Genomic DNA, 11,482 nt, shown 5'->3' on the forward strand with positions numbered 1-11,482 from the left:
CTGGCACAAGAATTCGCTTTCAACCTCTCCATGCTTGTCAACCCTACTTCCTCCCTTCGTGGGACCATTAATTGGGTTATTTTTGCTTATTTCTTTTAGTCCCTGGGCCTTAAATAGGCTGACTAACTTTGTGAAACAACAGATAAATAATTTGGTAGCAAAATCTATTCAGGTACATTATCATAAGTTAGCTATGGAGGACCACGAGACTCAAGATGAGGTTGTTACTTTATCCAGGGTGTTCCCAAAATCCATCACAACCCAACCTAAAAGAGGAGACTTCCGCCCCTAGACCAAACAGAGAGGGGCTACCCAGAACCCCCTTTTACTGGTCATCTGAATTCTTGCTTAGGCTAAGAGGCTAAGCACTGCAACGGAATATAAATAAAAGTTAAAAATATCTCTCTGGGTTCCCTGAGGGACAAGCCTGACCACATAGGGGTTGATGTCAAAAGTATCCACTTTCCAGAAAAAAAGACATTGGGATAGGTATGGCCCTCATGCCTCACTGGACAACAACAGGGATACCATAGCCATTACAAAGTCCCCTTCAATTACTGGAGGTCAGACCTCTATCTTCGTCTTCCCAAGACTAGAATTGCCTCAGCCCTTCTATACTTAGAGAAGGGAGGAGATGTCAGGGACAGCCCTGCTTATACACTGAAGGCCTAAAATCAACCATAGGCCTAAAATCAGCAACAGGCCTGTCATACATGTATACTAACACAAAGTCTTGGGTCTCTGTGGAAAAACATTGAAACAGATAGCTATAAGGTACTGTAAAGAGGCAGCTTTTGTGGAAATTTAGCAGCCTGAGTAGTCATAGACCTTGTAAATAGGTAGCCTTGGCAGATAATACCAACCTAGGTAAGGACAAGTGAATCATAGGCAGAGACATAGTGACCTGTCCCCTGAACCTTCACCCAGCGGATAACCTATTCTGAAAGATATCTGTACTCCCCCGAACACCCATGCTCTGGTGTCGTCTCCTTCCCCACATCCTGCCTTTTTGTGTTTATAACCCCTGTGTGAATAAGTAAAAATTATGATTTGATTTAAAAAATAAATAAAAATAAATTAAAAAAAGAGAGAGAGAATGTGAACAGGAAAGGGTGGACAGAGAAGGGACAGGTAGGGAGAAGAGAAGACTTTATGCAGAATGCAGTAGAGGAATCTTTCTGTTTAATTGATTGGTGTTTCTTTCTTGGAAATGGAAGCACTTTATCTGGGTTGTTTCCCTTACTCAGAGATGGGATGCTCTACCATAGCAACATCTTCCATGTGAGTAAGTTTCATCGTAAGGAAATACTGCTTCCTTGATGATGTTAAAATGTGTCTTTGCAAAAGGCATTCTGCTCTGTAGGAGAAATACAGCACAAGTGAAGCGTAGCTCTCTAGTAAGGTCATGAAAATTTTTCATAAGAAATGAAGACTATTAAGGTTTATGTAAGAAGTCCATTTCAAAATATTGCTACATGTGACAGACAGTGGTGCTATACTTTCATTGTTTGGCCTTTCTTCTTTTTTGCTCTGGGTGGTTTTGATATTGGTGATTAACAGCTTTCACAGCTGAAGATGCTGTCTGTGCAGCCAAGTGGCTTGCCATCTGAAACCTGCGCACTAACTTTGCTCTGTGTGTCTTATGTCTTAAGTTTTGACAAGCTTGATTAATTAGAAAATTTTGATAGATAAAAGCAGTTGTATTAACCACAAAACAAAATGTAATGAAAAAAATTAAGCTATATTAAGTGTAAAGTCCATTGCAGCTCCATTAACCACACACATAAAGTTGAAGCTGGCATCCATGAATCTAAGTTGCCATCTGTTTTTAACTTTATTTCAATGGTCAAATATCCTGCCTGTGCATGTTAAGATGGTCGACTCTGCCTCTACCATTCTGTAAAATGAGGTCACTCAGGCCAAGAGGAAGACCTAACTAACTAAAAAATTTTAATCAGTCCAAGGTTGAACTAGACAAAGATGTTTTATTTTCAACTCATTGAAGAATATCAAAAAGCAAGACAAAACAACAACAACAAAAAAACCAACTTTCCCTGTTGTAGTATAGATAGAAATGTTGCTGAATAGGGGTTGATGTCCAAAGTATCCCCTCTCCAGGAAAAAGACATCAGTATGGGTATGGCCCTCATGCCTCACTGGACAAAGACAGGGGGATTGGAGCCGATACAAGGGCCCCTTCAATTATTGGAGGTCAGGCCTCTATCCCCGCCTCCACAAGATTAGAATTGTCATGGCCCTTCTATACTTAGAGAAGGGAGGAGATGTCAGGGGCAGCCCCTGCTTACACACTGAAGGCCTAAAATCAGCCATAGGCCTAAAATCAGCAGTAAGCCTGATATACATGCATGCTAATACAAAGCCTTGGGTCTCTGTGGAAAAACATTGAAACAGATGGCTATAAAGTATTGAAAACAGGCAGCTTTTGTGGAAATTTAGCAGCCTGAGTAGTTATAGACCTTGTAAATAGGTAGCCTTGGTGGATAGTACCAACTTAGATAAGGACAAGTGAATCATAGGCAGAGTCATAGTGACCTGTCCCCTGAACCTTCACCCAGCCGATACCCTGTTCTGAAACATATCTGTATTCCCCCTGAACACCCACACTCCAGTGTCATCCCCTTTCCCACATCCTGCCTTTTTGTGTTTTTAACCCCTGTGTGAATAAGTAAAAATTATGATTTGATTTTTTTTAAAAAAAAAAAGGAAGAAAAGAGTCTCCTAAGAATGCATCTGAGATTTAGTTCTCAAATTGAGGAAATTATTGGAGTTGAACTGGCTGAGGAGGAGGGAATACAGTAACTCAAAACAAATGTGAACTTGAAGTGACAACCAAGAGGGCCGATCATCCCAGGACTCTTTAAAAATTGTTCTATAGTAGTCAAAAGCTTGAAGAAGCAACTAAAGAAAATGTGGCTTTTTATTGGCTGGGTGGCAATACTTAATACTTAAAAGGAGCAGAATACAGTTAATATACTTTACAGTTACTCTATGCAGCCCTTCACTTTATATTGGAAGATTTCCTTATGTCAGAACCATGTGACTTTCTTCATACTTAAGAACTATATGAGTAATAAAGAAATAAACCTCAGAAGAAAAAATAAACAAAGAAAAAGAAATGTCGCTGAAAAAGAAAAGTATAAAATTGCTTACAGAGAACAATGAGGGAAAACATGCAAGTCTCATGTCTGAAATCCATGAGCCCAAAAGCTTCATACATTTTCAATGCTTAAAGGAGCACAGGCATTGGCTGTCATGCAGTGTGTGCAAAAGTTGTGTGACTCCACCAAGACAAGCTGCTGCCAGCATGGATGTATCCTTTCAGTTTATGACTGGAACTCAGCAATTGATGTGCAACCTTGTGTTGAACATAACCACAATATTACAGTTTAGAAAAGACTCTCCCTTACATAAACTTTATTTTGCTCTTCTGAAATGCAGTATTTTTTGTAATATAAGCTGATAAAAGCAAGGTATGTAGTATGCATTCAGTAAATACTATGTATTATTAAAGCAGTAAAAGCCATTATCTTTTCAGAAAGGCAGATTGTAGAGCTCAGAATTTTTTTAAGCTAGCTGAGATAGGACAGACAACTGGATCAATGGCTTGGCTCTTCTCCTAAAGGTTAATATCATTAGAATCTGAGTTTTGAAGTTGTACTGAATCTCTGAGTTTTTGGAAAGATCATGATAATTTCCAACATGGAGTCAGCATGGAATCAAGGTTAGCACATAAATACATACCACAGTTTGCTCTTGATTTCACCATAAATTCAAAAAGATGACTCCAATTAGTTTTCCTTATGAGTACTTAGCTTTAATAGGTAACTTTTGATTATTCTGATCAAACTGATAGGTCAATTTGATATATGAATAAAAATGCTTCTTTTTGAGCCGGACAGTGGTGGCGAATGCCTTTAATCCCAGCACTTGGGAGGCAAAGGGAGGCAGATTTCTGAGTTTGAGGCCAGCCTGGTCTACATAGTGAGTTCCAGGACAGCCAGGGCTACATAGAGAAACCTGTCTCAAAAAACAAACAAGCAAAAAAAAAAAAAAAGCTTCCTTTACTCTTTCTTTGTATCTAGTTTACTAAGAATCAAGTGATCATCAAATTCTATTTCTTTCTATAATAAGGCAACTTTACAGGAAATTGCTGCTGTTGGGAGGTTTCCAACTCAGTGCTGCAATCTGAATCTCTGGCATCTAACAGCAAGTTGAAAGGAGCAACACAAGCACTGTGAACCAAGCCAGACAGAGCTGCGGGTGATGAGCCTACCTGTTGGAATGCATGTCTGGTGGACTGTTTTCCTTCCTATAAGAACTCAAAAGCACATCTCAAAAGTAAACACAGCTCTCAGCTCCTAAATCATGCTGTTTAAAACAAAGACAGCTTTTAACATTCTCTCCATTTATCACTTTCTTCACAATAGGAAAATATAGGAGATGTCTGTGAAATCAACTCTGCATTCTATCTCACCAGCCATGGATTTAATGACATAATCATTGTGATTTAAAAAATATATATATATGCATTGCTTTAAGTGTGTGGGTCTTATAGTGTGTAAATTAACCTTTGATAAAGCTGATTGTTTTTAAAAAATGACATATCACTCTAGAAAACTTTAAATAATACAGAAAAGTGCACTGAAAATAAATTCAACCACCCAGTAATTGCCCCCTCCTCCCCTGTTTATCATTTTGTCACTGCCTATGTTTTGTGCTTTTCCTTGTCCATTGCCACACTCAGCAATATGGATTAGACATAATGGAACATAGCTCTTTATCATCCACAAATATGTTCTTTTAAGATGCAGAAAATCAAAACCCTGCTATTAAGACAAGCCTAACTGAACAAAATCAACACAGCAAAAACCAAAAGAATGTTGTTAGAAACCCAACATTTCTTTACCATAAAATTTACTATTAATACAATTTTGCTCTTTGAGGAAAAATAAGTCTCCAAAATGTAATTATCTAGTTCCTTTCACTATAATCTGCTCTCTGTGAGTTTGTGAGTCCCAGTGAGTTTGTGTTGACCTCAAGTCCTGGGCTTGCTGCTTGGAGCCATACTGTGGGTTAACAGCACCACCTGTAGGATAGAAGGGGCTTCACAGTATAAGAAGAAGCAGAGTGAACTCTCCCCCAGGCTCACTAAGAAACCAAATTTTGTGGTATTTAATTTATTTGTGAAAAACCATTCAACCTACTAATTCAACACTGTCCAACATTCTATAAAACATAAGTTAGCTTCAGTTACAGAAGCATCCAGGGGGCATGTGGGGAGAAATGTCCACACAGCTAAGGAAACTGACCATCTGGCAACTTCACGCTAAAAATATCTAAATGTTTCTCCATCCAGCTCCTTTTGCCTCGTGTCTTTCAGCCATGAAGTACAAACTCCTTCCTCCTGTCAGCTAAGCTCTGCATTTCCATACACCTCAGACCTCCCCACTTTTTCAATTCCTTCCAGTATTAGATGGTTAATGATATCTGCTGTTTAATTTGTTTTTGAAGATGTCAATGCTAATGGTCCCTAAGGTCTCATAAGTGCCCTGCTCTTCACAAACACGGTTGCAGTTAACTTTCTGGTATATCTTTCATTGTCAAATCTATATTTCTAGCTGACTACCAGACACCTCTATCCAGGAGGCCTCTAATCTAGCCTGGCAGTAGCAGCCATCTTCTCTAGCACATTCTGGAGCCCTTGACCAGGAATGACATTGCTGTTCACCTGGTCAGCCAAGCATTTGTTCTGCTTTGATGGCAGTAGTTTTCTCTCATCAGACCCTGCTTTCAGTGTCCACTTCAGATGTCCTCACCTCCACCCCCTTTTCAAATTACTTTTGTTACCTCTGGCCTAGAATACCTTCCTGAGAGTCTCACAATTCATTTGTGCTTCCTGTTTTCTTCTCTAGGTGTTCCAGTCAGCCAGAGATTCCATGCTGTGTCTTTTCTCCCTCACTAACCTCACCTGTCTGGAAATTAGATTGTATTCAATGATGTCTCCTCAATAAGGAAGTCCATGTTGAATGTCAACCTGGAGTCTAGTATTGTGCACCACCTGTCTCACTGTACCTCCAGTTAACTTGTGACAGCTCCTTTCTGTCTTACCATCTCTGAATTCCTGGTATCTCCTTTAGTCACACCTGCTTTTCTTCATATTTTGTATGGTAATGTCTTCTAGGCTGCCTACTACTGGTGCCTGGGCTGGCTCACTGTTGGGAAAGGCAGTCATTTGTATTATAGGACATTTTATTAGAGCCCTTGGCCTCTCCTCACAAGTCATACAGAGCATCCTTTCTTGTCAGAGCTGTAGAATTAGAAAGATGTCCAGGCATGGTTTAATGGATTTCAGAGAGCAAAATCTCTTATCAAGGTCCACTTATCTGAGCCTTGAACTCTTTGTCCCTTAGCTTGAAATGGCGGTTCTTCAGAACACCATGTCTTTTTTCCTGTTACCTAGATCCTAATAGAGAAATTTCTATCTCCCATTTCTCCTTAACTCTACTCTTGTTTCACTAAAGCATTGGTTTGATGAAGCTAGAATGATTCTGTTATCTTTCTCCTCTTGGAAAGAATGGGGCCAGAGTTGCCCAGCCTGTATGGAATGCCAACTGTGGTTCAGATGTCTATATTGTTATCTCCTGTTTCACCTATTTCTGTCTTGCTTGTGCATCTAGTAAGTTCCTACCTCAGGGCCTTTGCACTTCAAACAGAATATTTAACAGCTAGCACACTGGCTGTGGTAAATGGACACAAACATCAAGCTTTGGTTTCTGAGTTCTGAGTCTGTATGAGAATTGTCATTATGTAACACAGGGCAGCCTTGACTCAGCCATCTTCAGCATTTTTACTCTGCAGATTCTCAAGTTGTAATAACAAATGCTATTTGTTTGTAGACTCCCTGATGGGAATATGCAAAGTCACCCTGAAAGATTTTTTCAAGTGATTCAGATCAGATCAGCTTATATCTGCATGTTGCCCTTTGTCCAGATCACAGTCCAAGGCTTTAGTTATCAGAGCAAAATCTATAGAAAGTATTTGTAAAGTATAGTAAAAATCAGAAAAGAAAAATTAAATTTTAGACATTCATGTAAAATGATTCCAATTTGTACTCATTAAGAAAAAAGAAAGGCCCATGGCCAAACTTTAGGTAGAGAAGAGTCCAACTTGGAGGTCTCAATCAGCTCTCTTCACTAGATGCTTCAGGAACCCCACAGAAGAGGGGGAGAAAGAAATATGGGGTCAACAGTCGTCCAGGACACCAGGAAAGCATTGCCAGCAGCAGAGTGCATGGGGGCTCACAAATACTGAAGCAGCAAGCACAGAGCCTGCATGGGTCTACACTAGGTCGTCTTCAGATACTTTATTGCTATTGACTGGATATTTTGTTGGGACTCCTGACAGTGAGAGTGGGAGTATCTCTGATGCTTTTGCCTGCTGTTGGAATCCTATTTATCTTATTGAGTTATGTTGTTCACCCTTGATGTCAGGGTTTGTGCCTAGTCTTGTTGTTCCCTTTTGATGTCCCTGGAAAGCCTGCTCCTTTGGGGGTAGGGACATGGATCTAGGGGAGAAGGAAGGTGAGGAGGGGACTGAAAGGGGTAGAGGGAAGGGAAGCTGCCATTGGAATGTATTGTATGAGAGAAGAATAAAAAATAAAATAAAATCTGGCCATGCTTAAACAGATACACAAATGAAAGTAAAAGTACTGCTAAGAATACAGAACTGAGAAATCAAGAGAACCCTAGTGTGGTATCTTTCTTCATTTGGATTACCTGCTTTTGTATAACCAAGTTTGAGTTCTTTGTCACTTAAAAGAGAATACATGCTTACTATACAAAAGCAAAAAAGTAGATCACTGACTTGATAGAATGCTGGCTCAAAAGTGTAGTTTTATACAAAGAAAATGTGAGCTTATTACAAATAAAATGGGAACAAATTCATAGAGGGAATCACAAGGAAGAAGGCTCAGAAACAGCATGAAAGATATAATCCAGAGCACAGAAGAGTGGAGATGTCTAAAAAAATGTTAACCAAAATCCCAAAGTCTTTTCTTTAAGAAGAATGAAAAAAATATTCATTCTTTAATCTTTTTTATTCTTCTTTGAAAAATCGATACTGCTTTTGTGTCTGAATATTTGCTACGACAATGTGGGATGTGTCTGTTCCCTTACTGGTTTTTATGCAATCATATCAAGAATTCACACAGGGAGAGAAGATGTCAGCACACAGAGTCCCACCTGGCAGACGAAAGCACACAAAGAGGATAGGATGACATTTCTGGCTCTCAATTACATGTTTACATGTGCTTGCAAACACTTTTTTGCCAAATTTTATGTGCTTATTTGGCTGGTACCTGGCACAGCTTTTATGCCACATCAAGATAAACCTGAAATAATAGGTTTTATAAATTATGGGAATGCTTCTTCTGAAAGGCCCATAGACATAAATGGAAACATAATCCTCCAGTATGACCCAGATAACATTTCTAGAAGATGTAAAATCTGTAAGATAGGAAAAATAATTACTAACTCCAGTTGCACATCAGAGCTCCTGGGATCTTATTAAGAACTGCCACCACTGGCATCCTTCACGTAAAATCTTGGTCTTTGGAAGTATTGATAAGCAGGCTAGCTTTCTGAGTACTGGAAGATGCTCACAGGCTACCAAGTTGTGTAGCCTCTGTCTAGGGACACCAATGGGCAAGTTATCATTAATCTTAACCCTTTTAAAACACAAGCCAGGAAAGGAGCTTCAATGCAAAACTCACATACAAATCACTTGGCAGCAGTAGCTGCTTATAGAATCAACTCAAAAGATTGAGAACTATTAATCCATGTCTTCTGTGGAGCCGTGTTCAAAACAGCAGTAGTTACAGTTGGACCAGGTCATTGATATCATCTAGTCCCAGCCAGTCACCAGCACTGAGTAAACAACAAGCCACAGAGAAAGGGGCAACTTAGTTCCACCCCAACTGGCATGTTCAGGGTTAAGACTTCTCACAGGAGACTTTGGGATGCTTTAAAGGATATCAGAGCACTCCTGTTGTAGATGTTGGCATCTACTTCTGTTAAAGAACAGGCAGCTATTAGTAGAGATTATTCAAGAGATCCTCAAAAGGTTAGATTCATATGTAAGATTGGAAAAAATTTAAAAAGTCACTCCCATTTTCTCCTCAGCCACGCCGAGGCTTTGTGTTGAGCCCTGCAGTCTGTTTCGATGCCAGGACCAGTGAAGAGAAGATGATGCTGGGAACAGAAGGCAGAGAGGGCTTTGTGGTGAAGGTCCGGGGCTTGCCCTGGTCCTGCTCGGTGGATGAAGTGCAACGTTTTTTTTTTCTGACTGCAAAATTCAAAATGGGGCTCAAGGTATTAATTTCATCTACACCAGAGAAGGCAGACCAAGTAGCGAGGCTTTTGTTGAACTTGAATCGGAAGATGAAGTCAAATTGGGCTTGAAAAAAGACAGAGAAACTATGGGACACAGATATGTTGAAGTATTCAAGTCAAACAACGTTGAAATGGATTGGGTGTTGAAGCATACTGGTCCAAATAGTCCTGACGCGGCCAATGACGGCTTTGTACGGCTTAGAGGACTCCCTTTTGGATGTAGCAAGGAAGAAATTGTTCAGTTCTTCTCAGGGTTGGAAATCATGTCAAATGGGATAACATTGCCGGTGGACTTCCAGGAGATGAGTACGGGGGAAGCCTTCGTGCAGTTTGCTTCACAGGAAATCGCTGAAAAGGCTCTAAAGAAACACAAGGAAAGAATAGGGCACAGGTATATTGAAATATTTAAGAGCAGTCGAGCTGAAGTTAGAACTCACTATGATCCACCACGAAGACTTATGGCCATGCAGAGGCCAGGTCCCTATGACAGACCTGGGGCTGGCAGAGGATTTAACAGCATTGGCAGAGGAGCTGGTTTTGAGAGGATGAGGCGTGGTGCTTATAGTGGACGCTATGGAGGCTACGATGGTTATGTCTATAATGATGGCTATGGATTTGGTTCAGATAGATTTGGAAGAGACCTCATTGTTGTTTTTCAGGAATGTCTGACCACAGATACGAGGATGGTGGCTCTACTTTCCAGAGTACAACAGGACACTGTGTACACATACGGGGACTACCATACAGAGCTACTGAGAATGATATTTATAATTTTTTTTTCACCACTCCACCCTGTGAGAGTACATATTGAGATTGGATCTGATGGCAGAGTAACTGAAACAGATGCTGAGTTTGCAACCCGTGAAGATGCTGTTGCAGCTATGTCAAAAGATAAAGCAAGTATGCAACACAGATATGTAGAACTCTTCTTGAATTCTACAGCAGGAGCAAGTGGTGGTGCTCATGCAAACCAGTCCAGTTACGGTGGCCCAGCCAGCCAGCAGCTGAGTGATGGTTATGGAGGTGGCTATGGTGGCCAGAGCACCATGAGTGGATTTGACCAAGTTTTACAGGAAAACTCCAGTGATTTTCAATCAAACATTTGCGTATGTAGCCAAGGAGCAGTGAGCAGTAGCTATTACAGTAGTGGAAGCCGAGCATCTCTGGGTGTGAATGGAATGGGAGGGATGTCTAGCATGTCTGGTATGAGTGGTGGATGGGGAATGTAATTGATTTTGATCACTGACTCTTGGTCAAAAAGACATTTTTTAAAAACCCTTCAGTTTAACAGTTTTTGGAATCCAGCCTTGTAGTTTTATGCCTGCTCTCTTAAGTGAACATTGGCATCACTCAAAGGTTCATTGTTGAACATAGCAGTCACCTAGGACCACGGGGCAAAGTTGAGTGAACTGTAACTGTTAAACTTAATTCCTAGCTTTTCTCTAGTTACTGTAGGACAGTGTATTTCGGTTAAAGCAGCTGAATTATGTTAAATATTTCTCTAATACATGCATAAATTGAACACTGTTGGTGCATGTTGAGAAGACATGCTTTTTTGTAAAACTATAGGAGCTGCGTCTACAATTAAAAGTTTGGCATGTTTGTTAATTCTAAGTTCATTTGATAACCTGTAAGGCACGTGAGTTAGCTCTTTTTCTTTTTTTAAGTTAATGGAGAAATTTTGAGACACAATACTCATTACTTTTTAGGATTTTTGGTCTTAGTGTTTGTATGAAATTCTGAGGCCTTGATTTAAGTCTTTCATTGTCTTGTGATTTCTTTTTAGGTGTATTGCGCTAAGTGAACCTTGTCAAATAAATCTTCCTTTTAAAAGCAAAAAAAAAAAAAAAAGAAAAAGAAAAAAAGAAAAAAAATTCACTCCCAACTTATCTGAAATGATCCAGAGTAAGATACTGCCTAGAGTAAACAACAGAGAATATTAAATCATCACTTCTTATCAAATGAATCTCAAACTTATTACACAGCCATTGAAATAAAGGTTAAATAATATAAGACCAAGATTATTTTTAGAACAGTGATTAACAGTGGGTTCTTCTTTATGATTAGAAGAA

General features: G+C 39.7%; 1 pseudogene; it reads left to right on the forward strand.

Moving 5' to 3' along the window:
• Positions 1-9,263: 9,263 nt before the first annotated feature.
• LOC114626058 lies at positions 9,264-10,639 on the forward strand (annotated as a pseudogene).
• Positions 10,640-11,482: the final 843 nt, after the last annotated feature.

Source organism: Grammomys surdaster, unplaced genomic scaffold (genome assembly GCF_004785775.1).
Source record: "Grammomys surdaster isolate TR1022 unplaced genomic scaffold, NIH_TR_1.0 226, whole genome shotgun sequence".
Taxonomy (NCBI): Eukaryota; Metazoa; Chordata; class Mammalia; order Rodentia; family Muridae; genus Grammomys; species Grammomys surdaster.